The sequence below is a fragment of the Mesoplodon densirostris genome, chromosome 2 (assembly GCF_025265405.1).
Source record: "Mesoplodon densirostris isolate mMesDen1 chromosome 2, mMesDen1 primary haplotype, whole genome shotgun sequence".
Lineage (NCBI taxonomy): Eukaryota > Metazoa > Chordata > Mammalia > Artiodactyla > Ziphiidae > Mesoplodon > Mesoplodon densirostris.
In genome coordinates this window covers 76,197,522-76,209,943 of record NC_082662.1, presented here as the reverse complement: position 1 = coordinate 76,209,943, position 12,422 = coordinate 76,197,522, and the positions used below count along the sequence as shown (strand labels likewise).

Sequence of the window (12,422 nt, the reverse complement as noted above, 5' to 3'; positions counted from 1 at the left end):
AGCAGCTCAGTAAGGGAAATAAAATCACCAGAAGTTATGTAATCACAGACACAGCCATCAAGGGCTCTTGTCATATCTGCTGGGTCATAAGAATGTGACCTTCCTAAATTTGAAGGGCATCCAATCAAAGAAGTTAAGGTGTCGCTCACCTCTGGCTCTTGGAGGGATTGCTAGGCAGTCTACCCAGTGTATACTAATTGCAAAACACGGTCATGGTTTTGAAACACCTATGTTCCAGGAAAGCTTTTTGAGGTGCATGGGGAAGTTTTACTTTTTTTTTTTTTTTTTTTTTTTTGACATGAAGCAAAAAATAAATCACCAAGCTGTTTGTGCACAGGGCTTCTTAAGAGGGCAGTAGAAGGAAGGAATGGGCAGAAAAGACGATCTCCTCTGAAGTGAAGGTCGTTTTTCCAAAAGAGTAGGATTTAGTCTCAGTTTAAGGAGAACACTTTTAAATAGCTGGGACAGCTCCAAACTGCAGTTTAGGGAACGAGTGCTCCAAAAGAACAGTGCTTTAAAAGTCCTGGCAAGGCAGCAAGAGGATGAACAGTTGGTTTTGCATAGTTTTGAATACAGGAGTAAAGAAGCAGAGGCATCTCTGACTAAAAGGCCCTGAGATCCTATGGCATCAATGGGTCAGTTGCAGGGGGCAGGGTGTCTGGGGGGCGAATTATTTCTCTCTCAACATCTCCCAGGGCCCTCCCTACCCCACCTCCCTACTCCCTTCACCCTTCCTCCCTCCACTGTTGGGTCCCCAGGGACAGCACTTCTTAAGCTGGAGGGCTCAGGCACCATCTCTGCAGTCTGGATTCTTCCTGGAGCCTGGAAAGTTCTGGGACAGGAAGCCAGGTCTGCAAGGCCGCTGGGGTGCAGTCGGACTTGGAGGCCTGGAGGGGAACTGGAGCCCTGAAGCCCACCCATGTCCTTGAAGCCGAAGGAGGAACACATCCTCCTAACAGTACTTCTCAGGGGTCAGCATGATCCCCATCCGACGGTGATCCATACTCACTTGAGGCAGCAAGGACTGCCTCTAACTGGCCCCCTCGATTCAGCCTTAAGGTTCCTTGCACATATATGAGAGCGCAGGCCCTGGATCTCTTTAGTCAGCTGAGCCCAGTGCTGCTGGGGTCCCTCCAGTCCCATCCCCCAGCCCCCGCCTCTGGGACTGTATCTAATAGAAGAAAGAGCACAGAGGAATTGGCTGAATCAAGGAACCTGGGAGCCTGGGTATGAGTTTGAAGACCGAGAACCTAAGGTGCAATTACATATTATTGGAAACTCTTGTGGGGTGTGTGGGGGGAGGTTAGGAGGCTGAGAGGCTGAGTCGACCTGGTGAGTCCAGCCCCAGGACACCACACAGCCCCGCCCCCCTTTCCTGTCATCAGACAAGGGGTGCCGCAACTCCAGCCGGGACTCTGCACTTCCCACTCCCTGATTCTCCTCCAGAAGAGCAGGTGGCCCCGCTCTGAGGGCAGCGGCAAGACAACGGACCAAGGCCCCCTGCACTAAGGCGCTACTGGAAGCTCTTCCTGAACAGCAGTGCTGGCTTGGAGTGAACCCGTGCACTGCCAAAGTTGGTCTCGTGCTGCAGCTGAGGGACGCAGGCTGTAAGTCAGCTGCCCTGGTTTAAATCATCAATTAGCCCCCCTCTTTAAGTCAGGTGGCCCGACTTTAAATCACTGTGTGCCCCTCAAGCCTGCAACTTCAAAAGTTGGGAACTTCACTTTGATCCCAGAACCTCACATAGCTGAATGCACACTGTAGTCACCCCCAAGCCTGGCTTAGAGGAAGGATATAAGGTAAGGGGATTGGCATGCACTCATGGCGATGAGAGTGTACTTCATGTACCAGAAGGGTCTAGGCACTCTGGGGTACAGCAAGCAGTGCACGATACAGCAGCTCCCTGGCAAAGCTGGTGAGGCACAGGGAGAGCAGGCACACCCATGCGTGCAGAGGTTCCAGGACGGGAGCTGGGGCACAGCCAGCCGGGAGGGTGTGAAAGCGGAGGATCTGAGCCTTCTTGAGAAAGGCAGACACAGAGGATGGATGAGAAACAAAGACCAGATGAAATATGGATTTGAAAAACACACCCTGCTCTTGAAATTGGGGTGGGGGGCACCCCAGATTTAAGTCTTCTTACTCCCCAGTACCTAGTGCTTTGGCATTTGCCCAATTACTTATAAAATTTACTGATAATATCTAACCCATAGAATACTGCATTTGTAGTGGTTTTGTGTGTTTATGTTACTATAGTGGAATTACCTTTTCTACAAGAAAAATGTATATTTTCTGAAATAAATTAAAACCCTTTTTTAAAATGAACTATATCAGACGTCCCTGGTGGCACAGTGGTTAAGAATCTGCCTGCCAATGCAGGGGACATGGGCTCGAGCCCTGGTCAGGGAAGATCCCACATGCCACGGATCAGCTAAGCCCATGCGCCACAACTACTGAGCCTGGAGGCCACAACTACTAAAGCCCTCACCTAGAGCCGGTGCTCCACAACAAGCTCAACAAGAGAAGCCACCGCAATGAGAAGCCCACGCACCGCAACAAAGAGTAACCCCCGCTCGCTGTAACTAGAGAAAGCCCACGCGCAGCAACGAAGACAAATGTAGCCAAAAATAAATTAATTTTTTAAAAAAGTACTATATCCTTCTGTACATGTTCTCTGGGAAGAACAGAGAGGAGTGGGAGAGTGAGAAAGACCAAAACTTAGTGCACATCCCTGATGCAGGTGCTCTGCTGGCTCAGATAGTTTTATCCCCACTTTTACAAAGGAGGAAATAAGCTCAGAGAGGTTTAGCAATTTTCCCAAAGCCAAACAGCTATTCAGTGAAAGAACCAGGATCTGAACCAAGTCTGTTACCTTCAAAGCCTAAGCCCTCATCACAACAAAACTCAATTAATATTTACATTTATCGAATTACATTGCAACCTGGGGAGTTCTTGGCATAATCCTGAATAAGAATGAGAAAGAAAGAAATAGCATTGTTCCTACAGTCAACCAAAAATTTTGGAGCAGCTGCTAGATGCCTGGCCCTTTTTGGCGTTCAGCAGTGATCAAGACAGGAAGAGTCCAGCTTTCCTGAAGCATGTAGTGGGGAGGAGAGATGGGTGCAACTTGAGCGAGGGATTTCACCTTGCTGGGCCTCTGTTTTCTCATCTGGAAAATGGGATGGGGTGTTTCTCATTTTGTGGGATTGTCCAGCCCTCACATTCTCTGATTCCATAAGAAGCATTTGTTTTCCTGTTTCTTTAAAATTCATTCAGGCCGTGAGCTGTGATGAATGTCGTTAGCTCTCCCCAGATCACTCTATTTCCACCCATTTCCTGTGATCAGTTCTTTCCCCCAACATGACTCACAATCAATCAAGTCACAGAAGCTAAGGGGCACCCAGCAGAAGAATTCCAGCCCTGGCTTCTCAGGAGCTCTGCGGTCTACCTGGCCAGGTAAACTTAACTCACCTGGGACAAGGTGGCCATCCCTGGTTTCGCATCAACATGATCTCAGGCACAAACGTCCTTGTTTTGCCATTTTGTCTTTAAGTTACTTGTTGAAACAACTGCACAGATATGAAAAAGATATAATATCAGGCATCCTCTGCTCCCAGTGCCTACTAATACATGATTTTCTGCCACTTTAATGATAAAGAGAGAACATTCCAGTATCCCACTGCCCTTATTATTTTTCATTTTTGTTGATATTTGTACTAAATACATCTTTCAATATTTTAAAAATGGAACATTTATTTAGGTTGTTCCACACACAGCCTTTAGTGGTAAGGGTTTTGTTGTTATATTTCTACTGTGTTTCCTTTAAAAATCATTATACTGTTTAAATGGATTAAGTCAATTTTATAGGCATTTATCATATGATATTAATGAAATTAATACATAGAGGGCAGTAGTACAATTTGATTGGACTTGAGAGTCTCTATTAGCACAGTTAAATATAAATATTATCTATATCTATATATATATAAGCTAAATTACATGCCGAGTGAGATTCTCCTACTCTTTCCACTCTGTGCCCCTCAAGCCTGTGAGAAATGGAATATTTCTTGCCATCTCAGTAAACAAAGGATGTCACAGTCATCAGTCCTTGCAGCCTTCCAGTGGGAGCCAAGGGCCCTGAGGAACTCAGGATATGCAAATACAGAAGGCAGGCCCCAGAGCGCTGAGGTGCATATGAAAGGAAGGAATTCAGTGAGCCCAGACTCTGGCATCTTCGCAAACAAAGAAAAGCGCTACATTCCTCACGTTGGGAGAGCTGGTTTTCCTTAGTTCACAATCACCTGTTGAAGTTCCCCATTACCTGCGCCAGTCCCCTGCCCTGTCCCCTCCCCCCGGTACTTTAGCTCAGGGAGGAAGGCGAGCAGAGGGACTCGGCTGAATAAGGGGCCTGCGAGCCTCGGGAGGAGTTTTCAGCCGCTTTCCCCGCAGTCGGGAGGAGGGGCGCTGACGCTGCAGCCGGACCCTGCGCCTCCCTTGCCCCGTTTCCCCTCAGGACGCTCAGGCCGACCACCTCCCCACGCCCCCCAGGCCCCGTGAGCCAGGCCGAGGGCAGGGGTGAGAGGAGGGACCGAAGTTCCCCGGGACCAGACACTGGGGGCCACTCTTTCTGCACAGCAGCGGTGGGTGGCAGCGAACCCCTACCGCTCAGAAGCTGGTCTTGCGCTGCCGCCCACCCACCGGCCCAGGCGGAGGGTAGGCGCCCACTTACCCGGCCCACCGTCCGCACACTGTCGCGGCTTCGGCCGCCGGGGCCCCTCCACAGCCGGCAGCCTCAGTGAGGCCGCCCTCCCTTCGGGCTCCGGGGCAGGTCCGTGAGGGCGGAGGGAAGAGACCCCGAGCCGGAAGTTGCAGCTCTGAGAAAACGCGGGCTCCGTTCTGGGCGCAGGAGGTGGGACCGCTCTGCCCCGAGGCCTTCCGGGAGGGAGGGGGGCGCTGGGGGAGGGAGCCGCCAGGAGCGCAGGGCCCCAGTTGGGGTCCTGGAGGGGCGGCCCGGCCTGGGGGCCCCGCCCACTGCGACCGCAGCCCAGGCATTTTTCCAGGAATCCTACACTAAAAAGTTAGAAAGATACACGGTCTATAGTAAATATTCACAAATGATTGTTGCTGCTGTGCTTACTTTCCTACTAAAGGTGTAAAATCCATAAAACACTTTAAGTTCAAAATAAAATATGAATTTTTACCTTTCTAATTATGTCTCTGCTATTCACAATTGTCGTTAATGGATCAGAGACTGTGGCATGGCTAGTTAAAAATGAGCTTGTTAAAAAAAATAGAACTCAGGCCCACCGGACCTACTGAATCACAATCTGAACTTTTACAATCTCCCCAGTGTATATGTGTACCCATGAATAGTTGAAAGGTACATTCCTACCTCGACGGTGTCTTTTCTGTCTGAGAAATACGCACATTTTATCCAATTTGATATAAATAAAACACTAAAAAATGCATATGCCTGTGTTGAAACCATCATTTTATCATTTCTTTTTCAGATAAGTATAGTCTCTATACTGGTTTTGTGGATCGCATGCCACACTCTTTTCTTGTAGTTAGAAATAAGGTAGAGAAAGTTACTTTGTGTTATTTATTTATTTATTAGTGGATAATTGAGGAAACTCTTCTAAATTAAAACCAGTTCTCTTAACTTGCTGTTTTCTTCTTGAGTCACATTATTAACTCTTCCCGTGGCCATATGGCATGTGTACTTTTAATTTCAGGGACTGCTCACATTCCAGGATATGGCCATAGATTTCTCTCAAGAGGAGTTAGAATGCCTGGACCAAGATCAGTGGGAATTGTACAGGGATGTGATGTTAGAGAAGTATAGGAACCTGCTCTCCTTGGGTGAGGATACCTTCCTTCCAGAATTCCTTATCCAACCACAGGGTTTAGAGTCCTTCATTTGTAGAATGTCTCCTGGAATCTTCTGCTTCTTACAGTAGGGTTTCAGATTGCAATGTTTCAGGAAATATTGGGAGTTTGTGGGTATGATTTATCTTATTCTATTAAAATTGCAGCCTCCCTCAGCCACATAGCACAGGGAGAGCAGCTTGGTGCTTTGTGACCACCTAGATGGGTGTGATAGGGAGGGTGAGAGGGAGAGAGATGCAAGAGGGAAGAAATATGGGAACATATGCATATGTATAACTGAATCACTTTGTTAAAAAGCAGAAAATAACACATCATTGTAAAGCAATTATACTCCATAAAGATGTTAAGAAAATAATTAAAAAATAATAAAATTGCAGCCTCCCTTTTAATATACTTTGTAACTGCTTGGGATGTGTCTATATGAACTGTGTACTATATGCTTCTGTTATAGTCCTTACAATATTTTATTGTCTTATTTTCTGTAACAATTTTCCATGGAATCTTTGGGCTTAAGGTATACTAAAAGGGAGACTTCAATTCTGGGACTTCCCTGGTGATGCAGTGGTTAAGAATTCGCCTACCAATGCAGGGGACACGGGTTCAATCCCTCGTTCGGGAAGATCCCACTTGCCACGGAGCAACTAAGCCAGTGGACCACAACTACTGAGCCTGGTTGCCACAACTACTGAAGCCGGTGCACCTTGAGCCTGTGCGCCATTTATATTTTGGAGAATAAAACCACCTCTGAGTGATCAAAATTTAGACCAGCTAGTCAAAATGCTTGATCACCTATTCTTCTAAAACACTGATCAACGGAACAAGTTTTACTAGGGATAACAGTGTAATTGTATTCTGGAGTTCATATCGGCAATATGGTTTATGACCTTGATGCTGCATCACGACGTTTCAATGGTATAACTGCTATTAATTGTCTGTTCAACGATTAAACTCTCACGTGATCTGAGTTCAGACTGGAGTCATCCTGGTTGCTTTCTGTCTATTGCAGATTTCTTCCAGTATGAAAGGACAAGAGCAATAAGGCTTACTTTACAAAATGTCTGCAAACTAAATGATGATATAATGTACATTCAATTAATTTATACATACGCTACCGTAGAACCGGGTTTGTTACGCTGGCAGTGCCCGGTAATTATGTAAAACTGAAACCTTTATCTGCACTGGTTCAAGTCCTCTTCCTAAGAATACATTTATAATCAACATTCTTTCACAAGTGACCCAATTTAATTCACCATGGCGTTCCTCATATTAACTAAATGGAAAATCCTAGGCTATATACAAATCCAGAAAGGGCCAAAAATCATCAGCCCCCATGGATGACTACAACCCATTGCTGAGGCATTCAAATTACTTATTAAAGAACCACTATGTCCATCAACATCATCAATTTATATATTATTGCCCCAATGCTAGCCTTAACCCTGGCTCTCACAACATGAATTCCTCTTCCCATATCTTATCCACGAATTCATATAAATGTAGGCATACTATTTATATTAGCCATATCACACCTAGCCATTTATTCCATCCTCTGATCTGGATGAGCTTCAGATTCAAAATACTCACTCACTGGAGCCCTAGGGACAGTAGAACATACAATCTCATATGAAGTAATGTACCAGTTATTCTCTTCTCAGTCTTACTGATAAATGGATCATTTACACTTTCAACAGTAATTATTACATGAGAACACCTATGACAAATTTTCTCCTGACCGCTACCCAGAATTTGATTATCTCCCCAGTAGCAGAAATCCAATGAAACCCCACTTGATTTAACAGAAGTAGAATCAAAACCTGTAATTGTCTTCAGTGTAGAAAATGTAGCAGGCCCACTCACCCTGTCCTTCCTAGAGAATATGTCAATTTCCTTACAATAAACATTTCCACAACAATCTATTTTTAGGAGCATTTGACAATCCCTAGGTGCCAGAATTATAGATTCTTTCATCTTGTGAATATAGTTTTTTTAAAAAATAATTTTTATAGTTTTACTACCTTTAAACAAAATGTACTCCATTGCTGTGGAATATTCCTTCATAGGAGCGTGCATCGTTCATTTCTGCATCTGCTTGTGATGGCCTTCAGGTTTTTCAGGTTTGGCTCCTGTGGCTGCAGAGTCCATGTCCGTGTGTCCTGGTGCAGGGCTGGGCTGTTTGTGTTCAGCTGGGAGGAACACTGTGGGTCTGTGTGCACGGACTTCGCTCTCTGAGGCCCGATTGTTTCAGAAGTGGTTGCACTCTCCGCTGCGCACCAGGCTTTCCATTGCTCCACATCCTGCTGATATTTGATACTGTGTCTTCATGTCTGCCATTCTGGTAGGTGTTTGCACAGTAGTTTTCTTATGGTTTTAATCCCTTGGTTGTTAGTGAAGTTGTGTATCTTCTGGTATTCATGCACTACTTCCTGTTGTTTTTAAAAAAGTTTTAAAAATCGTGGTCAAATACACAAAACATAAAATTACTATCTTAACCATTTTTAAGTGCACATTTCAGGGTCAAGAAGTAATTCACACTGTTGTGCAAACCTGACCGCTATCGTCCTCCAGAACTTTTTCATCTTGCAAAATTGAAACAGTCCCCATTAAACACTCAGTCCCCACTGTCCCTCCCTCAGCCCCTGGCACTCAACATCTTACATTCTGTCTCTATGTTTCCGACTGCTCTAGGGGCCTTGTATGAGTGGATCAAGCACTGTTTGTTTTTTTGTGTCTAGCTTACATCACTGAGCATAATGCCCTCAAGGTTCATCCCTGCTGCAGCCTGTGTCAGAATTGCCTTCCTTTTTAGGCTGAATAACATTCCCTTGTATTGATGGACCATGTTTTTCTTCTCCATTCATCTGTTAGTGGACACATATAATATCGACATTCATTTCTCCTGTCATAATATTTGTGGAATAATGTCAGAAAGTCCTATGAATCAAAAGTCACTTGCCATTAACTTTTTTTCTTAAACGTTTTATTGTGAAAAACATCAAAGCTAAGAAAAGGGAAAAATACATGTCAGCTTCACTTGTGTTCAGGACTTAATGCTTTACGGATTCACTTTATGGATTCAGTTTATTCCCTGTGTGTGTGCTATGTACATGTGTGTGCATGTGCCTGTTTGCATACATATGCTGTGCATGTGCATAGGTATGAGCACTTGCACACGTTAGTTAGTGTGCACTTGCTCATGTTAATGTGTTCATGGGCATATGTGTGCATGTGTGTTCATATGCTAGTGTGTGAATATATTTGTGTTGTGAACCTGCACGTTTGTGTGTGTGCTGTGCCTGCCTGTGTGCACAACTGTGTGTGTGCTGGAACCACTTGCAGATATATCCACATGCAGCTGCTCTAACAATCCTGCGTAGCCACGTAAAGGTCACAGATCTCGGGGATTTAAAGGGATGGAGCAGGATGTCCTGACACAGGGTCTGTCTTCCAATGACTGTCACTGTCTCAGTAACAACCTTCACACCTTGTTTAAGCCCCATTCAGGGTCCAGTTTAGACACGCATTACATTCAGTCACCTGACCCAGGTCCCCTAAAGCTACAATGTCACAGTTGGAGAGCCCGGCAAAGGCTGGGGGTGCCCCTCCTGTTGGCCTGGCCTCCAGGCCCTGCACTTGGCTCCTGTGTTCCCATCTCTCAGCCAGGCCCTGACTTGGATGGGGCCGCCACCTCTTTCCTCACAGGGTCCCATCGTCCAGTCAAGGGGGCTCATTCTCCCAATCTCAGCATCAGGAGTGGGGGCGTGACCGACCCCACTGGGTCTCCTTCATGGGAGACCTTGTGCTTTTGAAAGAGCAGGAGCCCTGCCCTCGTGGGTGGGGGCTGGGTGGTGACATGCGGACCACGATGGGCAGGCGGGTCACCAGGTGGGCCGAGCCAGTGTGCAAGGAGTTCCGCAGTGGGTTCTCCTCTCCAACAGCTTCTGTGCCCCTACCTCTCCCCGTGCCTCTCCTCGAAGACAGCGCGGTGCCCGGGACCGGACCCATTGGAACCATCAGCCACCGCCCCCTCTACACACACGCACACACACACGCACATGCTGCAGGGAAGCAGGACCTGAGTGCAGGGCTCTCAGCGGCCCTGAGCGCCCCGCCTGGAATCGGCCAGCAGAATGGACAGACTGGCTCTCCCGGCCCGGACCATGCAGGACTGTCCTGCCTGGGCTTCCAGTGTGGCAGCCTCCTTCTGGAAGCCTGGGAGGCTGGAATCAGGCCACTTCTTGTCTGTCCTGGCAGCAGACAGGGCTGCACTCTAAGAAGTTCGTGGCTCACCCATGGATCCTGACCATCAGGTGGCCAGAGATATTGGTAACATTTCGGTTTTGCCTGTTGAAATGTTTAATGAGAAAGATTTGGTTCAGTTTCCTGGTGTGGGTGTCCAAAGATGAGAGACCCATGTGTGTGACCTGTACCTCCTATGAGATCAGCCCTAAGCTAGTTTAAACATGATCAAGTTCTGTCTACACGGTAGATTTAGACCTCTGCATGTCCTGTCTACTGATTATGTTTAGAGCTGACCATGTGTTGTCTATAATAAGAAGATTTAGACCTGACCATGTTCTGTGTACGCTAGGACTATGGGAACCTGGGTAGAAAACCTGCCCGGCCTCAGTACTGGTAAGCTCCGTGCCCGCATCTGAAGGTCAGTGCTTAAATGTCTGGGGTCTGGAGCTGAGGTGGGCTTGTCTAAGTAACAGTGCTCTTCTGAGTGTGGTTACCTGGTCCTCCCAAGGGTCAGTGCTATTGTCGGGGCCTTAGTCTTAATCCCTGCAAGTTTCACCTTCCCTGGGGCTCGTGGAGAATCCACAGAAGGGCTACCTGGCAATAATTCCAATTCACCAGCACATGCATGGTGCGTAGGGAGGCAGGTTTAGCTGGTGAATTGATTGCAGGGCACGCAGATCGGGCAAAAGGTCGATGGGTAACAGCTGAGGCTGCTGCTGAGCTCTCCTTCCAGTCTACCGTCCCTACTCAGAAGTGTCCAGAGCTTCCCCTCGGCTTTCAAGCCCTGCTGTCCTGTGAGTTATCTCAACAAGCGTGGGAGACAAGAAAGGACTGAAGCTGCCAGAACCAAGTAGTGTGTTCAACTCTAGCATGAAAGCTCTAAAAACAGGTAAAATCAACAGAACCAAAGTGAAAAGAGGAGGATTTCTCTGGTACAAGTGTGGGGAGAGGAGACCCACCTGCCACTTTTTCCCATCCCAGGAGGTCCCAGGAACACAGCATGTTTCCACATTAGGGGAGCCACCAGCAGAGCCATGGTGTCCTGACCAAGGGGACACGTCACACCAGGTGCAGGTTCTGGGGAGGTGAGGTCACCCTGGAGACTGTTCATGTGTGACCCAAGTTGGGGGAGTCTGGGGAGGGTGGTTCCCCCTGGGACTGTGGACATGTGACTCAGGTGGAGGGGTCTGGGTAGAAGGGGTCACCTGTTGAGAGAGAACGTGTGACTTTAGGTGCAGGGTCTGGGGAGGTGGGGTCACCTTGGTGAGTGTGGATGTGCGACCCCAGGTAAAGGGTGTGGGGACTCTGCACAAAGAAGAAGTGTCCATGTACCCAATGGAAGATTAGCCATGGAAAACAATGAAACAGTGCCGGTTGCACCACCATATAAGGACCTAGAGATACACCCAACTTGAAGTAAGAGAGAAACTGAAAGAGAGATATCCTACGACATCACTTCTAGGTGTTACCTAAAAATTGATACTCATGAACTTATTTCCAAGAGAAGGAAAATCATGAATTAAGAAAAAAAAATTATGTTTAACCAAATGGAAAGGTGTAAGGAATGTATGAATTAGGATATGGGGGTTAAAAGACATGTACTAATACATATTAAATATGTAATCACAAAATATCTATGGAATACCAAGAGAGGTCTACTCAACACTCTGTAGCAACCTACACGGGAAAGGATCCAAAGATGAATAGACAGATACATTGATATGATAAACCAGATTCTGTACACATTGGAGAAACAACATTTTTTTATCAAATTGGCTTTGATACCTAATAAAAATTAAATTAAAAAAAAACAAACAACAAGTAAGGAGATATAAGCTCTTGGGGGTTTGCGCTGGCACATTCCACTCTAATTTGAAGCCTACTAACACTATTTCCAGGAAAGCTCTGTTGCCCAAAAACCCAGAGTTGGAAATATAGAAATGCTGACACCTTGTGGCCATTTCCTGCAAGAGCGGCTTTAAACCCACACATAATGGTCACTTAACATTCACAAGGCCTCAGGGCTGTAAAGGACACTGCCCTAAAAAAATTGTGCTGAGGTAGGGAATGGCCAAAGAAATTCAAAACAGGCAAAATTTTCAAGAAGATAGTATGGAGACGTAAGTCTTACTCACTGTCTTTTCAAAAAAAAAAAAAAAAAACGAAAATGGATAAAAGCTCAACCTCAGGAATTATTACACTCATGCAAATCTAATCTACAAAAAGGTTTCAACTCACACCAGTCGACTGACCTCGAGCAAAAAGTCTACAAACAATAAATGAAGGAGTTTTAGGGA

General features: G+C 46.4%; 1 pseudogene; it reads right to left on the bottom strand.

The window, feature by feature from the left end:
- Positions 1–9,383, bottom strand: part of LOC132503231 (leucine-rich repeat-containing protein 37A2-like) — a 36,354-nt pseudogene extending 26,971 nt beyond the window's left edge.
- Between the last annotated feature and the right edge of the window lie 3,039 nt (positions 9,384–12,422).